At 41.8% G+C, this 19,121-nt stretch overlaps 1 long non-coding RNA gene across 1 annotated transcript in view; it reads right to left on the bottom strand.

Moving 5' to 3' along the window:
• Positions 1-8,440: 8,440 nt before the first annotated feature.
• The window catches only part of LOC148338285 (uncharacterized), an 18,577-nt gene continuing 7,896 nt past the window's right edge, over positions 8,441-19,121 (bottom strand). The window contains exons 2-4 of the long non-coding RNA XR_015842762.1: positions 10,323-10,357; positions 9,864-10,002; positions 8,441-8,683 (exon numbers count right to left, since the gene is read on the bottom strand). This is a non-coding gene — a long non-coding RNA (uncharacterized LOC148338285). The remainder of the gene's footprint in view (positions 8,684-9,863; positions 10,003-10,322; positions 10,358-19,121) is intronic.

Raw genomic sequence — 19,121 nt, 5'->3', positions numbered from 1 at the left:
CCAAAGATGTTGAACCAGTCAGAATACCAACTGGTGTCCACACCTGAGTGCTCCTTCATTTTGTTACTTAGCGTGCGCAGACCCTCCAATGCCTTGGTAAGGCGACCGTCAGGAGATGTATTGTTGGGAATCAGAGTACAACACTGATCCCCAAAAATACCACACACCCCTCCTCTTTCGGCTAACAACATATCTAAGCTTATTCTGTTCTGGAATGCCATAAGAGACGTGGCAGCCAATTGCTCATGCACTGCCTGGAGTGCTGAGGTGGTCAAATTCGCCAATCGTTGGACATTATAGTGGACATAATTAATCCGGTCCACATTTTTGTTTACTGTAACGAACAGGAAAAGACTCTCCCATCCTGCTGCAATTTGATCCACCAATTTATACTCGTCAGGGATCCCTCTTGGAACTCCAATTGCATCTATATACGTGGGATCTCCTGCATTCAACCATTCTTGCATGTCCCTTCTCTTCCTGTTAAGGAAGGGGATTCTTCCCCATTGTCCAACACCTTCCCACTCCATTTTGGCCAGATCTAAGGCTGTCACACTAACTGGCATGATCAGCGTTACCAGGGCGCACTTACCTGAGGCATTGGTGGGAAGCCTATCGTACAGCACTTTCCTTCCACACCACAGCCAAACATCATCACGAGCGAGAGGGATTCCTACTGGCAAAGACACATTTTCATTACACCATGACTCCTGGAGATCTCCAATCCCAGGACCCGTCCCATTTAACTTTTAGGCAGGTGAACTTTTGTTTTGCAACTTGGGTGTCAAAAATAGGCTCTTTCTTTTTTATTCCCACATCATTCCATGGGTGTGTCCAATTAAAATTGTCACCCAAGTGTTCACCTGTGTCGGTTGTTTACATTTCAGATTTAGCAGTAGTTGTTGTGTCTGTGTCAGCGTCTTACCATCATCTCGCTCTGCTCCATACCATACCATTCCATTACATGCTCCTTTCGCTCCATCACTTCTGTCATCCCGCATCCTATGTTCAAACGCCAACATCGTCCACACAAAGCACACGCCAGCAGGTAAAATAGTCAATAAGTTAAACATTTGCATCGTCATCGTCTTTGTTCAGACTCGAAAGTGTCTGACTTTGATCCAATTCATGCCATCTACACATTCCCTCTCTTGACCTGCCCGTCCGGGCGGTCAACCTCTAAGCTCAACCATGGCGGGCACAAATACTGGGGCCGGGCGCAACTGTGAGCTATGGTACCACTTTTGTCCTGTAGTTCCCAATCGGATGGCGTGTCAGGTTCTAGCCAGAACTCTAAACTGTCCTTATCAGCGAGATTGAGTCCACCTCCGGGAAAGCACCCGGAGGTTGATGTACGGAGCGATGTCTGACTCCAGTGATGCTGAGTTCACTGAGTACAAATATCTAACTGTGTTCCGAGATTACAAATTAAGCCTCGAGCTAACGCTCCAATTTTGACTGTTAATTGACAAATTTTAAAGCAACACAAATGAAATAGTAACCATTTATGCTTAAAATAAAAAATCCCAAAACTATAATAACGCAGATACCGAATTAAACCTCTATTTTTTTCTTTTTTTTTTTTATGGGAAGAAAAGGTGCTCTACAAGACATAGACAGCTCCAAGACCGCTGCAGTCTTCACCTCCTATTGTCTCATGATTGGCTCAATCCACCTACAGGCTGTGCCCACACTGATTCTGTCAACTGGGGGAGGGGGTAGAGACAGTAAAAACATCGCGGAGCTGTGGAGCCGAGCCCCAACTCAGTCGGGCCCTGGGTCCACAACACCTCTAGCAGAGACACACACAGAACTACCATTTCCGAGCGACCCTTCCCTGGAAATTTTGAAATTCAGTAATGTTCCCAAAACCAAAGAATTTGTAGTCGGTGCTGATATATGATCTCCCGATTGTGCAACAACTATGGGGTCTAGATCTCTAGTATGATGACGCTCATCAATATTCAATGCGATTTGTGGCTCGGCGAAAGTAAACAATTCATACCATTTCCGCTGTCCAGGGACAAGGCACGCGTGCGAGGCAACGCCAGTAGACATAACAAATATATAATTCTAACGCAAGATGCACTCATGACTAAATTTGGATGAGTGCATTTTTGATAAATCAAATCATGTTTGTGATCACATGTACAATGTGATATGTCAATTGGTGAATTGAAAGGGTGGCGGTTGCTAAACCACTCAGACCAGAGCAAGAACAGGGCATACCCACCGCGGGAGGATGGGAACCAGGTTTCAGAGCTGCCCTCAAATGTTTCAGTTCAGTTTAGCCACTGGGAAGGAAGAGAGCACGACATATGCTCCCTCCGACGGATGTGCAGAGTCAAGTTCAGTCCCATCCGGGAATGCCACTCGAATTCCAGTGTTCGTTCAGTCAATGGCAGTGACTCAGGCACTCTTGAGAGTCCACATGGCTCAGTGGGGGTTGCGGAAGGAGCTCATAGCTCGCCCCAATATCCAGCACCATCGAAAACTTGTCCATCCACCGTCCCCGGACTGCTAGGACCTGCTAGTCCTCGAACGCTGACGCTCCGCGGCCCCCTGTCATGGAATGGGGTACGAGCGGGTTTGTGTCAAGTGCGTTGGGAGTGGGTAACGGTGGCGCCCCCTGCGCTGGTGGAGCTCTTTGTGACAGATATGGCACCGGAGGATGGCACATTCCAGAAAGTGGCTCGGCATGGACAGCTCATCACCCAGTGACCCCACACCCCGCAGCCAGAGCACACCCCACTCACAACCCCCGTCTGTAACCACCCATATCTCTGTTACTGCAATCCCAACCTCGTTGACTGGCCTGCTATGGACAGCAGCCAGTCTGCTGTGGCGCTGCGTCACCCGAACCTTGCCCAGAAGCAGCAGAAGTGGAAGGAGCAGCTGCCTCCTTTTTTCTTATCTCTCTTGGCCTTCTAAACCTGCAAGTACAACAATTTTAGTCACGCTCCTTAATCCAATCCCATATTTTCCTTTTCTGATGTCGTGCAAAATTATGTACAAAATGTGTTCTACTTAGCCCGAGTAGCATTTCTCATTGATGGACTATTTCGCCTGATTTCTGCCACTGGGAGGGGCACGCCCTTGTGGACGGCCAACTGGAACAGCTGTGTAATGTCGACATTATTGGATGGGTCACTGCCGGAAGTCTCACTCTATTCACGTCTCGCCCTGGCCACATAGACCAGGCCTGTCTCCCTTTTCCCCACCTGAAAGACACAGCAACATCGACCCCAACGGGCCAGAAATATCTGATGCACGGCACAGCCAATCTCACCTGAGGTGTCCCCATTTAGCTGGTGACCATCATGCTGGTCAGCAGATCTGGCCTCGGCCTCAAGCGAGGATAGTTCCTCTGAAATAAATTTTGTCCCGCCTGTAACTCTGTATAAACCTCTTAGTCTGGTGTCTCCTTTGTAGGAGATTTCAACCAACGTGACCTCTTTACAACGTGTGACCTCTTTACAACATGTCGAATAAACCAATGTTGACCTTTCTGCTATCTTTACAGCTGTGAGAGCTGTTACTAACGCCTCCTTCCCCCTTGGGTAATTACAAATGTCTTATCTTCAAACTTCCTACAAGCACCCCGTATCCTGGCTTCACCCATTTTGTGCCCCTGCTGGGAGACAGAAAGATCCTTGTCACTCTAAATTTGCGCCTGTCTTTCGTTTTCCTAACACTTTTCACATATGGTCAACTAAAGTTGCTTCAACCTCTATTTCCCATTTGTTCTTAAATTTGAGGTATTCTATAAGTTCTTCCAAACAGTGTTTTACAATGTCTTAGTCCTAAATACAATGAACTACGTTACAATGAAAATATCAGAATAACATTCATACATCCAACATGAGACACGTGCTTGAGACCACTTCAGGGTCATTTTTGTCTGAAATATCTCCTCTACAACAACTTACCCTTGCGTTAAGTGAGTAATTTTCCATAAAAACAGTGCCACTAATTCGACATTAACTTCAAGTATCACTGCTGTGGTGCTGTATTATATGGAAAAGTCTAAACAATCCAAGAAAATTTTGCCCTATCCTGGACTGGGTGTGTGTTATCTAGTCGCGCATCCAATGTGAATATGTCTTATATCTCCCTCCTTGTTGAGGAGAACCTCTGGGATGGTAGTGGTGAGGCGCTATTTGAAGCATTCTCTGGCCTTCTGGTCACACTGGTCACATGTCACCTCAAACCTGTGGAGATAACTGGAGGTGTGGCAATTGCCAGTGAGAAGAGACAAATTATCTTCCTTCCAAAACTTTCAGTTTTGCATAAATTTTGTGTAATAACGTCAATCAATCATTCACTTGATGCTTGAATTTAATTACTCCAATCTTTCTCCAAAAACAATTTGAAAATCAATACTCGGGAGTGCAATAGGGATTCAGGTTGATCAGGCCTGTCCACCCATCGCATCCTAAGTACTGTAAGGGCTTGCCGGTGACCTCAAACAATTGTCTGTCCTCAGGCCCGTCCCTTAAACATTCACTCACACCACATATGCATCCAAACACTTTTTCTTTCACACTTTCATTCACCAAACGATACTTTCCAATTCCACACAGAGACCCCTCCCTTGGCGCGTCCGCCTTGGTTCCACTGTGATTTGTGCTGGCAGTTCCTTAATTTTGCCTCAATTTAGCCAGCGTATGCCAAAATTTACAACTGTGGGTCTCTGGATTTTCCCATTCACTCCCCGTGAAGTTGTTTCTCCTCTCAAGGACGTAGCTGACGAAACTGCACCTGTGACATCAAACAGCTCATAGATGTGAATGTTAGCAGTCTGGTATTTATGGAATGATGTCATATCCCCTAAAATTGTCATGTCAGCGTTCGCGTCGTACAGTCAAAAAAACATCTGTCTTTCACCTTTGTCACATTTAATACACATCAGTTAATAAATCATCTACGAAACTATTTAGTCCAACTTTATATTTGGTAAACCAATCTCCAATGGCTAGATATTCCCCTTTCCAAAGATTTTCTCTCAACATGTTCATAGAATACTTCACTTAAAACTTATCCCAAAACCATAATCCCTTTGCTTAAAAATTTAAATTTTAATAAGATTGTCGCCGCCCTGCTGTTCCTCAGGCATCCCCTGCATGTTTCAGTGTTTAACTTGTGTTCTAATTCCCTGCTAATTTGTATTTATTGTTAGGTTGAATACATATATTTTATCCCCGGACTGCTACACTAGCACTGTAAAAAAAACTGCTCCACACCTCAATGAGAGGCAGATGCCTGAAGATTAGATCAACGTCTGCAACATCGAGGGGGGTGCCGCGACACACCTCTGAAACAAAAGGACTGTGACCTTCTTACGAGAGCACCAAAAGGCATATCTTCCTTTTCAATCAGTTAACGACTGCCATTGATGCCTGTTTTTCCTCTTGTGTCTGAAATGTTTACATGTTCCTGCTGGTGCTTCCCCCCCGGGGCCAGCACGGGCGTCTCCACACTCCCCTGCTGTTCTCCGCGCACCCTCTCTCTCATTATTCACAGCCTGTTCGATCAATTGTATGGTCGCTGGTGCCATCCGTGAATCGTTTTATCTTTTGCATCTCAAACCATTCTGCTCCCCCCCCATTAATGGCGCCGTCGGATCGGGCGGCGGCTCAAACACATACTGTTGCGAGTCTGGCAACTGTGGATGAATGCCTCTCAGACATTCCGTCTTTTCTTCCACTTTTTCAATCACTTCATCCTCTTTCTCTGACTTCCTCCCCCTACTTTGGAACGAGCATCTAACTTCAAAGAGCTGTTAACTCTTTGTTAGAGCACACTCATGATTTTACGATTACACCTATACTCATTGCCTTCTGTAAAATCTTTCTCACTCTTATTTTTTCCTTTAATTTTCCAAATTCACTGTAGCCTTACCAAAGCCACTCAACCAATCAAGGTATCAAATCACAAACTACAAAGTCAGGAACCACCTATGCTCTTGCAAAGTTTTCTCATGCTCTCAAAAGCTTCATTCAATTATGATTTCTTAACACCAATCTTTTTTCTTTGTGTCATTTCCATCTGTGCATTTCATTCCAGTTACTAATTACAGTTACCTTAATAGAAAGACCATCAACTAAAGTATGAAACATAAAATATTTATTTCTTCAATTCCTCCTTACAGCAGACCCTAATTCTTATCCTTTTCATTAGTTCAAGTCATCATCCTCCTTTCAATGGAACATTAATTGTTCCTTTCTCTTTTCTCTAGCTTTCTTTCTTTCTCTTTTCTTATTTCATCCCTACTTCATGTTTTTCTTCTCTTTTTTATGTTTCATTTTTATGAATTTATCCTTAATCTCCGTGCCACACCCAGGACCCGAGACCACTATAACACTTCCTCTCCTTCAACATCCTGAAATCCACTCGTGTGTGTCCCAACCACTTCTTACGCAGAACAATTTTAGCCTTCACATTCACACAGCTTCCACACAGACACGTAAATCCCAGATTTTAAACCGTGTCCCGATACGTAAATCCCAGATTTTATACCGTATCTTAACCACGAATAGTTCCAAACTATTCTAGTAGGTAAATCCCAGATTTTACACTACTATCGTCCACACTTTTACACTTATTTATTTATATATTTATTTATTTATTTAACCATATCATATCTTAACCACGAATAGTTCCAAACTATTCTAGTAGGTAAATCCCAGATTTTACACTACTATCGTCCACACTTTTACACTTATTTATTTATACATTTTAACGCCGTTCCACTCCGCCTTCCTCTTATAATTTAGCGTTGCCAATATGCAGAATTTGAAAAGGATCTGCTTACCTTATGTCACTGTGGGCCCAAGAGGAAGGCCGGTCGGATGTGCGGCTCCTTCATTCTTTATCAGGTCGTCACCTGGTGTGGACGTGGGCCCCAGGCCCGAGTCCCAGACTCTTGTGGTTTTTCCTGAAGCCCCAGGCTTCCTTTGAGCCCCAGGCTCTTGAAGCCCCAGGCTTCTCATCTTTTCTTAGAGTCCCAGACTCTCTCTGAAGTCCCAGACTTCTATTACCTCTCATGCATCACGTCGGGGTCACCATAAATTGTTGGAATTTATCTTTATATCAATGTTAGAATTTAACTTTAACCCAATGTAAACTCAAATAAGTAATCTGACTCCAATTTGCGACCTTACCCAACTCTCACACATCCAACAATATGCGCGCTCGTTCTGCAATAGAAAGGTATCAGGAAGCCGGCATTTTCACACACGAGTGGATTTATTCCTAACACACAAATCTACAACTTGAGTTTGGGTCCCTCTCAATACAGCTCTACACCTCTCATACCACCAGCGAATGTGTTCTACCCCCGAGTTGCCCAGTACTGATTCATACTATACAACATGCAAAATGGCACAGACAAAGGCATCCTGGCATGATTCTATTGGCTATGTGTATTGCAGTTAACTTTAGCTCGCTCTCATTGGTCTTTCTCCTCCCGCCGAATCCCGTGGCTCCTCCTGCGTGCGATTCCCCCGATGGCCGCTCCTTCCCGGAGTCATCTCGTCTCGCTCAGCACCTTCGGTTTCTAAAACATTCCATTCTTGCACAACCCCCGCAACCAGTTTCTCGCCACCAGTCACACTCTCAGCATTTTACAATATCACATTTTCATACATTGGATGCACCAACATCTAATGAACTATGTTAAGCTCAAACTCTTATATTCCTTTAATAGTCAAAAGTATGAAATCCTTTAAGTGTAACTGAAGTTTAGACCATGCTAATGACCAGACATTCAGGAGAGGAATGCAGGAAGATTAGATCACAGCTGCACCACAGGAGGTGTGAACGAGACCCCTCTGAAACAATGGACTTCCATGCCAGGATCACAAAAGTGGCTCCGAGCAGTCCAACCTTTGTTCAGTTTTAAATTGACTGCCATTTACATTATCCTTTAAGTGCTTTGAGGTCGGACCTCTCGTGGGATACTGTATCGATGACCTCTCACAGTCTTTAATCCGCCATTAAAGAGAGAAACGTTGTATTTAAAAATATTTGAAAAAAAAAAACAATTCTGCCACTGTTTTAGTTAAGTATGTGATATACTTTTACTTTTTAAAAAATATCTCTACTAAACAGCAAGACAGAAATGCCGAATAGTAGTGATGGGAAAATGAAGCTTCAAAATTGCTTCACGTACCAGCTGTTGTATTTTTGAGTCCTCTAGATGGCACTGTTGGTTAAAATAAAGGGTTTAAAAAATGGCAAGTTATGCTTTCAACCCAATGTTGAACAGAGAGTGTCATCTACAGGCGTCCAAAAACACTACGACTCGTTCGTGAAGCAGATTTGAAGCTTTATTTACCCATCACTACCGAATAGCTACCTCACAGTCACGTTTTCACAAACAAGTGGAAGACGCTCAAGGGACGCCCAGCTATTTGTAGACAAGCCATTAAAAAGTACATTCTCCACTATATGTTCCATTAAGTCTTGACAAAAGTCTCCTTTTAGTCAGCAAAGTTCATCGTTGTTCAACACTACGTGCAAAGTCGGCGAAAAACAAGTTTTCTTGACTTTTCGGCTCCAGACAGAACAGCTTTGCCATTTGAAAAAGAAAACAAAAACATGCCGACAGAAGGCGGGCCGGGATAGTTACGTCCAAGCAGATGGACGCTTCCCAGGCGAGACGCTGCAGCTCGTCTGCAACCTGTTTTCAAAATGAGCACGTGTCAAGTTGTGTTGCTGTGCTCTCGTGACATGCTTATCAAGTCCACACAACTGAGTTGCGGCCTGTACTGTAATTACAGTTCATACATGTTATTGCCTGTTGAGTCCATTCAAACCGTTGTTAGCCAAAACAGCTGCTCCTACTGATGCTTGTCTGTGGAATTAATGTGTGGAAACTTGCCGAGTTGTTGTAAAGGCGTTCATTCGGCACTTTTGAGGACGATTTTAACTGTAACGACGTTGCAGTAAACTGAAGAGAGCGCTTCACAATATTGTGTGTGTCCAAGTTTAGATTTGGCTACAATTGATTTTGTTTTAAACTCCAATTTCACTTCAAATTGTAATGTATCCGCAATATTTTTTAGTCGTATGTATGATACACGCACCCTAAAAGACACAAACAAAATAAGTGTAATGACTCACAATGGACATATTGATGAAGCTGGTCTGAGTTTAATGGACCATAAAAGAAATATTGTTGTTTTGGGGACAAACATGATAGATTTCTTTTGTCTAGTCTTTGAAAATAACAATACACATAATAATATTTGAATGATTTAATGGGAATTTCTTGCATTATTTGATTGCGCCATGCACTCAACCACTCATGGAACATAAATTGTCTTCTGGAGGTAATACATCTAGTTTATTTGTATTATTTCAGCTAAAATGTTTCTTTTTATGATTAGTGCTTCAGTTATTTCAAGCTTCACATTATGGTGAGAGCAGTTTGTCAAAAACAAGCAATTACTTAAAGAAAAGACTAAAACACAATTATCTTTTAATCGTCCTGCAGTGGGGAAATTACATTTTTACAGCAGCAAAGAGGACAGGAGCTGCACTCAAGAATAAGACAGTATTTAATCAAAAATCCAATGTTTCAGAACTTATATTATGTGCAGGACCAGTCACATCTTAATGTTACCTGAGAGAGATGCCATCAATTAAAACAATTGTTCCAGACTGTAAAAGTTTATAGGCCCATACATTTTTAATCACAAAAGGAAGGGTGTATCTCATAAAAAAATAAATACAAATGAACAGTGTGTCCTCTGTGCCAACCGACAATGCTGTAATATTCATAAAGTGCCAGTTTCAAAGTTGTCACCATTCATCATGACTGATGCAAATGTAGGCACATTTCAATTGAGGATGATTACACACGTCTGCCATGGAATCGTTGACAGGTTGTTCCACCAACAGCTGCAAGCTTTACATCAGGGGTCCTCAATTCTGTTCCTCGAGGGCCTGGTTTCCTGGTTTCCTGTTTGTTTTCCATTTGTCTCTGCTGCAACACACCTGATTCAAATGATCAGATAATCAGCAACGTCTGCAGAAGCTAAATAACGATCCTGATCATGACATCATTACAAATGCTGGGTCAGGACAGAGTGTAAATACATAAATAAATAAACGAAAAATAAAAAAAAAAAGAAGAAAAATCACCAGGGGAAATCACTACAAATTGTTCATTTTGTGACTGATTTGAACATAACACTGGCTCTAATACTGAGCCCTGTGGTACATCAATTCTACAAATGCTCACACTGGACATTAAATTTCATCCTTAAAAATTTAAGATGGTTGTCATTGGTAGCAATAGAGGCAGGTACACTTACATTGTTTTGTCTTGAGTGAAAGGGGTGAGCTCCATCTAGAAGCACAATAGCATGAAACACACAGTTTGTAGAGTTAAAAAGAATAAGAATAAACAAGTCTTAAAGAGTGTCTAGTGTACAGTATATCTGTTTTCTAATCTCTTGTCTGGCATTTAATTCTCCCTGGCTAAGCACCATCATTCCCACAATTGTTAAAACAACACTGAACATTAAGCAGCTTCCTCTTCCAGCCCGGTAGATAAAAGCGAATGGTAAATGTGCACAGGAAAGCACAATAGAAGGCTCGTTTGCTGTTTGTCGGGGAACACAATGAAATCAGCGCTTGACATCATGGCTGCTGCTGTTGAAAGATTTTTTTAGCAGCTAGTGTGCTTGCTTTGCAAAGTATTTGCAAACATAAGAACATTATTCTGAACATGACTTTGTATTTGGTTGTGTTCCCTGCTTGGCGAGGTGCATCGAAATTCTGAACCTGCACAACTGACTGCGACTTGTCATTGAATGACAGTTTTAGGAGAAAGAAATGATGGCTGTGATGACAACTTCGGTGGCCTGTTCACGAGTGACTGGTTTCTTGACTACTGTTCTGATTGGGTCTGAACCAAACTTGTGGGGTTGTTTGGGCAATAATCACTACGCGCAAAGTTGCCATCAGTCGTTTGTCATAACATGTTGGGCTTGTTAAAAGTCACCCAAAGAACATTTTATTTTTAACACGACCACTACATTCAAGGAGGACCTTAAACTATGTTGTCGCTTGAGTGAAGAGGAAAAAAATAGGAGCGCAACAGCTAAAGAACTTTTAGCTGTTTGGTAGATGGCTTAAACAATCAAACATGCATACAAAATGAAAACACTCGCAATGAGCATGTCAAAGATGCTAAAAAATAACTAACTGCATGGCAAACTCACTCACTAGACCACAAAGGGCACACACGTCTGAACACGAATGATACAGAGGGCTTATGACCAAAGATTTTTTTAACTGATTAAACTGAATAGCTTGTCGGTTAATCGATGAATTGGATAAAAAGAAGTTTTAATTTCCAATACGATGTCCAAAAACAGGACATGTTCAAGATTAACAATGCAGAGAATGTACAAACATGAATTAATAAAGATTCAGTTACTGGTTACTTTTGATTATTTATTTTATTATTTATTAACAAAGTAAAAGTAAATATTTGCACATTTTTAATTTTGAGACGATAATCAGTCTGCTTTTAGAGAGGACTACAGAAATAGGAGAATATTTATGGATTTGGACAAATTCAAATGAAACAAGATCGCTTAACGATTGATTTGATTAATTATCAATACATTTATAATTAGTTGTTGATCATTAATTAATCTTTGCACCTGTAAAATATCGTTTGGATTTGACTTTTGGCTTCATTTTACCCCATAATACAGTTTGTTTACTTTACTTTGTTTTTACCATGTTTTATGAAAAATGTAAAACAAAACTAACAAGCTTCACGTGAAAACCAATTAGTAGTATTAAGTATGTCGTTGTACCACTGTATATCGTTAATGTCAAGTCGGAGTGACAGGGTTTGCGACTCCAACAGTTCCAATGCGGTTTCCTCTGCGGGACGCGTCTATGTTTAACCTCACTTTGGTAATTGAAAGAGTCTCACTCAGAGTTCTTGTCTCGTGGTGCAGACACGGATCAATAAGAGCACCGCTACGTCCAATCAAGCGCTGATTATCTGTGCATTGATCACGAGCTTGTCATTTAGTTTGCTGGGAGGTTCAGTAGATGATCCCTTCCAATGATCTGATTTGTCATCCGAAAGAGATCAATGACGGGTTTGTTGAATCACAGTTTTTTTTTCCCCCACACGTCGGACGGGGAAGTGTTTATTGGCTCAAACGTAGATGGGAGAGAGGAATTTTTTTATTCAGGTAATCGTAGAATAATTATCAACAAAGACACAACACAACATTGTGAAGCGATCCGCACACGCGTCTGCTGAAAAACTAATTACTCTGATTGCTTGCTCAATTGCTGTAAGTGTGTATGATTGTTTGTCCACATGTTGATTTCTCTGTAAGTCTGCTGCGTTTGGCTAACCTCCCTAATGAGGATAAACCCGATAGTAAATGGATGTAAGATTGAAGTAGCGCTACACGCAGCCACTCATGTCATATAAGCACCGGCATGTTTCGATGTAACTCGACTTTGTTTTCTCCTCCATCCGTCGACAAGGAGAAGTTGATGGCACCTTTGTGAAGTTAATCAAATGTGGTTAAACCATTGCTCACTTTTGGGGTCTCTGTTGTCGGGGAAGCCGGCGAGAAGGAGCCCCCTCCACCCCCAAAAGTTGCCCTTTTTTGTCATCGTGGTGTCACATGTTGTTACCGTGTGTCATTCTCGCTTGTTTGGACGTCAGGCTCACATTCTTCTAAGACACCATCTTGCATGTGCGAGGCGTCGCTTGGTTAATGTCTCATTCGACTTGATGGCTCATAGCTTGACTCACTTTTTATTTCATGAATTCATTTGCACTTTTGCAATTTTATTGTTTGTGTACAGTATAATTTAGTCCTACAAAAATCATAAGACGTGAGCACTGTTGATGAGCTGTAGTGTTGGAATTATTTTTTGGAAAATATTAAACAACTGTCTGAGAAAACAATGTTGAGCAAAATAAAAAAAAAAAGATTATAAGGGATGTATAAAAAACCTGACTGTCCAGAAAATAAATGAACACATAAGACTGTAGCATGATCACACCAGCGTCTACTGGAAATGTAATCCTCTCCTCATAACATGAGATCATCTTTAATACAGCTCAGGGAACTGCAGGGAGCGATATAGTTCAAATGGTGTCAGTGTGTTAACTCTTGTGTCCATGTGGGACCATTGAAGTCTATGGATTGAGATATGGTAGCAAAAAGCAAAAAATATAAATAAAATACAGTCAGTTCTACATTAACCATCATGACTGTTAACCATGTTAAAAATATTTATTGTCGCAAAAACGGATTAGGTAGGTAGATAGGTGCTGCCATTTTGGTTTGCAAGTGCCTGCAAATGAGCTGAGGAGTTAACGCTTTCATGTCAGAGTGTGAAAAATCGCATCTCTACACTGAAATAAGTGCAGTTTCGACCCTTTTATCTGACGGGGGGAAAAAATGAGCAGAGATTTTGAGGGAGGCGTTTATTTGTGACGCTTAAACACAATGCTGGAACTATTAAAAATCAGTCATGTTTTCTTATCAGGCCTCATGGAGGAGAAAAAAAGCAATTTTCCTTGTCGTTATGCTGCATTAAGACCTCACATCTGTGACCTGCGCAATTTGACACACGCGCTCAGAGCTACAACGTTGCGGCTGGGTTGCAATTTCTGAAAATAATAACCTGCCACGCGGATCTTTCACTTTATATTAAATAATACACAATAACATATTGCAGCTGTGCCGTACACGATCTTGTTGTCACGCTTCATTACAGCATCAGGAGCTTGAACTCGTTTTTGCCATCCTGGACTTGTTTTCTGAAGTGCACTTCTATAAAGGTGTTAAATTTGGTCATGTGCTCTGTGAATTGAAAAGAAACCCGTGCTGGAGCAAAGTAAGCAAACTGTTTTAACCTTGAAGAATGTCAATAAAGCAAAAGCTTTGCCTTAAAACCACAAGAGCATCTCTCGGATTTATTGTCCCACTCTCTCTCGATGCTCACTGTAACCTTTTCGTCGCTTTCTGCCAAATATTTACTTCTCGACCGTACGATGAATTCCTGGTGCTGGCTCTGAAGTGTAGCTGTTGGCAACGGGGGCAAGTATGTGCTCTCTGCATTCGATGCAGGAGAAATTAGGGAAACAACCGTTTCCTGGCATGCTCAAACCTAAACTTGGCAGAAGGGGAACTGGTGATTTATGACCAGTTCCCACATTATACAAGACAGGCTGTGGGGGTGGGGGACCAGGTCTACAAAACACGCTGATAAGATTTTGGGTGTTCAGCCCATTTGGTTCCTCTTTTTCTTTGGTTTAAATAAAAAGAAACCACAGTTTTTAAACAATAAGGCTCAGCTCACGTGTACAAACCATTCATTTTTAAAGGGAAAATATTTTAGGAACAAAATATCACATTTGTTAAAACTGTCAGTATGACCTGACAGTATCACATGATAAAAGTGATCTGTGAAAAGAAAATGTGTGGCCCCATCTTGTGCCACTAAACTGATTTGCGAGAAACCACCGTGCCCAATAAACCAATAAAAAACAGAAAGTGTGACGGAAAAGGTGTCAGTCATTTGAGATGCATTCATGAGTAGCGGCGACACCTGGACTCATATTGACCTGATCTTAGGTGCTGAAGAAAAAAAAATTCCCCTAAACAATAAAACTTAAAACATAACATTAATATGCATGCCTAGTGCAAGTCTGCCCGAAAGGTGCTGCCTACATTAGTGTAGCAAAGGGATAAACCAAGTTTGGTTATTTTTGCAGATACACGTAACTTGGCGGAGTTAAAAGTGTGCGCCGTTGTGGGTGTGAACACAGCCAATTTGATTCGCCGCCAGTCGAAGTGGCTCATCTGATTCCCTTTAAAACTGTTGCACGGGAGGTGCGCAGTCCTTGACACGCGGCGGAAGGAGAAATTGACGAGACAAAGTGCATTTGACTTGAGTAGATAATGTTTACCAGGGAGTAGGCCTAAATCATACTAAAACAAAATGACCTATACACAAATGTTGTGGAGTTAAACCTTAATCAGCTTTACTTTTAATGAAGGTCAAAACACGGGAAAAAAACAAAACAACAACACTGTGACAAGTCAAACACAAGTGAGGTTTTCTGGGAAAGATTTACCTCTCAAGATCTTCATTAAATTTAAGACAGTGTTGGTTTTAATACTATTGCGGGTTGACTTCCTTGACATTCATATTTGATAGTGGGTAATGTAGAAATACTACTATCTTAAATGTATTCATGGGACATTGTCAATAAATGGTAGTCCAGGGAAAAATTTGCATTCATGTTCCCATTGTGGTAGTTTTATCAGAACTTTCATCATTCTAGTAGCGTTACAAGCAACAGGAGAGCAATGTTACAGTACGTCGTGCTCCCCGTCATATTCTTATTGCAGCTCATATGCTCTTGGCAGGTCAAAGTTGATGTCCCCCTTACCTCAGATGATCAATACTCATAATCTTTGAGGTGATAAAACTGCAGACCCTCTCCTTCAGCCCCCACCTAGCACTACCTCCCTCGCCATCTGCAGTCAATTTAGCTCTTGCACAATCCTCCTTAAGTCACACAAAGCTGCCAAGAGCTGCTGCCTGGACTTCAGAACAGGCCATTTTCATTTGAATTCAGCATGCACGCCTTTCCTGGTAAATTCAAGGGGAGGAAAAAAAAAAAAGACATGGGCATTAACTGCGGGAACTGGTAATTCACTTTAAAAGCCCCCAAACACCCAACACCCTCGCCAGCCTTTTCCCCTCTGCCAGCAGTAAATTGTGAAGGAATGCAGCACCAGCACCCGATCAATAAAAGTTCTTTGCAATTTAACAAGAACAGATGTTTGCAATCCCACCAGGTAGGCTCTGTGACATTCTAAGTGACCAACTCGCATGGATGTGTATGTGCCTGTGAGGGAAAGGCAAGCTCATTCTATATGCAGTCTGTTATCTCAGTCATCAAACCTGTTATCCCCCTGCATCTTTTCCATTAGAAGAGCTTAATCACCGCTATGGCAAGTCACATTTTTCCACACAGTTCCAATTACGAACCACAAACTAGATGCTGCGACGGCAGTGTGAAGACACACAACACGCCTACGGGTTGTTTTCTTGTTACATCTTATTTCAGAAATAACAGTGAGATGCACCACTGTGTCAGCGAGTAGGGCTAATGTGATCATTTATGATCAAAGGTCAAATGACTCATTTGATGTGAGTCCCCAGAATAAAGGCTACAGACACTTGTTCTATGTGATGATGTGCTTTTAGACGCAGACAGAAATGCCTCCTCAAAGCTAAATTGATGTTGATTTCCAAGCTTTCCTGAAATACAGTAGCCCTCGCACTAATAGGTACCATCCACTGTCCTCCACGTATGAAAAAGAAATGTCTCGGCAGAGTCTACCAGGTGCAGATGAGCACCATGTTGAGACTCTAGTGCGGCACATTTAAAGGGAATGAAACAAGTTCCTTTGACTCGTCGTGATTAAAGGACCCCTGACATGAGCATTGCAGCGGCGACAACAACCACCCTATGGACGTCTTGATATGAGTTAATTTCCGAACGTATTCTATGATAAATTATTTAATTTCATTTGTTTTCTCCCCGTGGTCCTGCTGTACCTGCGCACTTTGTCAGTGAGGGCGGAGTTCACGCTGAGTTAGGGATGAATAAAACTGAAAAAAAGGTCGTGTTAGTGACGTATAGTACTGATCTACTAAAACAGCCCGTTTGATCGTGCTGTTTGAGCTATGTCGACGCCAACAACCTTAGGCAACCGAAGCATAGGTCGTTTTTCTCACAACTTTGGGGACTTGGTCCGGCTGAGGGAATGTATATTTATGATTTAAACCTCAACAAAAAGAGAACATTATGTCAGGGCCCCTTTAAAGTGGCTGTGACCACTCCCACAGCGGCGCAGACCTTCCACTCACGCTTTTGCCTGCCTGCGCTGGTCTGCAAAATTACTAATATAAAGGTTTCTTTATACTCGCTCAGACAGCGACCATGCGGATGTCTCTGCGGCAATGCCGGGTGCATTCATTCATTGGTCAACTCATGGTTGATGGGGTGAAGCCCAGGTAAACCAGTTGGTCAAGTCAGCCATGCTCATATGCGCACATTAAAATGGCTACGTCCTACCCGAGCTCGCCTAAGATGGCAAAACTTGTGCTTGTAACTTGTTTTTATCAAGATGTTGCTTAAATAAAGGTGTTAAAACTAGCACAACTACACTGCTGGATAGACACATGAACTCCATCTTGATAAACCACATGTGGTTTACTATATTCTCCACGTCACACTGCTGTAACACGTCTGATGTGATTATAGGGGAGCATGTAAACGTCAGATCGGAATAGATTACGTCACGTGAAAAAAGGTGACCACTCTACCCTATGTTTCTCGTCCATCCTCTGTCCGTGACCTGGCACCCTGCCGTCATTACACTTTCGTCCTTATTCATAAAAATAATCGCACTCCGTCCCCACATCATTTTCATACTTTTAAAGTGCTTCCGTCCTTCCTTGCTGTATACTTTACCTTTTAAGACAGTACTTAGTGACCTTTTTAGTTTTCTTGCGCTCGACAAACACTCTATATAGATATTTTTTAATCTAAAAATAATACTAAAACTAATAACTATACCAATACGAAGCAATGAAAAAAAAATAAAACTACAAACTTGCACTAAAAATATTTAAAACTATCTGAATGTAAAAAAAACAAAAAAAAAATGGGAAAAAAGTAACTGTAATAAATAATACAAAACTACATATAATCCAGAGGTAAGATTATCAGTAAATAACAGGATAATTTAGACAAAGACAACCAACTAATATGCAGAGGTTCACTTTATATGGAAGGTTTAATTTTTGGATGAATTGATGTTCCTTTATATTATCGTAACTTTGTTGTATTATACAGCGGAAACATGCATTGCTACCCCTGAATGAATGTTAAAGGATGAATGTTAAAATGTCAAAATGTTAATGAAAACATTCCCTGTTGCTCGAAACAACTAATAAATGTTTTATTGTTGCGACAGTGTGAGAGTGGAACGAATGAAATGTCTTCACATTCTTTTTTATGTTATTTTGTTTCCATTTTTGCATCCTCCTGGGGGTACTTAAGATATATTTTTCTTCGTCCACCATGAATCTGTACATTTTCAGAAATTTGTCAAATGGTTATTGAAACTGTAATTGACAATCAAACTGTGCTTCCATCCACTTGTGCACTGTAATACATGAGCGGTGTTAAGAGATGCATTGTGCTCTTCCATTACCATGCCTTTCTAGTTGGATAGAACTTGCGCACTTTTTTGACATTTGTATGTAAAATTACAACTTCACCCTTTTTCCGTTGAAAAGGCATACAGTGCTCGCATCATTTCCAAAGTACAATGAACACATTCCATTTCAATTTAATAATACACATTACGGGATAAAATACAAAGTTTAATTCAATCATCTTATCATAGTTGTGTAAGAGCTGAATACGGTAAAAGCGGTTACAGATGTTTTACACAGAGGCCCAAAGCTGAGAATGTTTACCAAAATCTCCCATGAGGTTGACTATGAACGCCATAAATCAAGCTGAAAGGAGTCTTATGTAAAACAAGAGCTTTCCAAGAGGGCCCATCAGTAATTCAATTAGACGAGCGGCAACAGCGCACCGCTTCCCTCTCAGGATGAGTTGGACGCCTTCCATCCATTCTTCTCATTCATTCCACTTGTCGGGAAAGGAGACTTTGCGAGTCCCGGGTCCGAGTGCTTGTAAAGCAAGCGGACTGGGAATGCCGACCTTTGCGCCACGAGAAAAGGTCAGCGGGCACGGTGAACCCGGACGACCTCGCGGCCGTCTGAGGGGAGTCGAGTGCGCACCAAGGACGTCTAACAACATCGGAGGGGAAAATTGGGAGAATCAGGAGCCACGGCGATGTGTCACTTTGCATTCTAACAGCGACTTCCTCCACAGAGACACAAAAACACACACACGGACACAATAACTGTACACAAGTAGGGATATGTGCCTCTGTTGCTAGGATACCATTTCTTCTGGATTCTTCCCTAAGTGCATCTGGCTGACTGCTGGGAGCCTT

This window comes from Idiotropiscis lumnitzeri, chromosome 4, assembly GCF_059441095.1.
Source record: "Idiotropiscis lumnitzeri isolate Australia: NSW breed Sydney's pygmy pipehorse chromosome 4, RoL_Ilum_1.0, whole genome shotgun sequence".
Classification (NCBI taxonomy): domain Eukaryota; kingdom Metazoa; phylum Chordata; class Actinopteri; order Syngnathiformes; family Syngnathidae; genus Idiotropiscis; species Idiotropiscis lumnitzeri.
The sequence above is the reverse complement of the archived record's forward strand: the minus strand, read 5'-3'. Positions and strand labels throughout refer to the sequence as shown.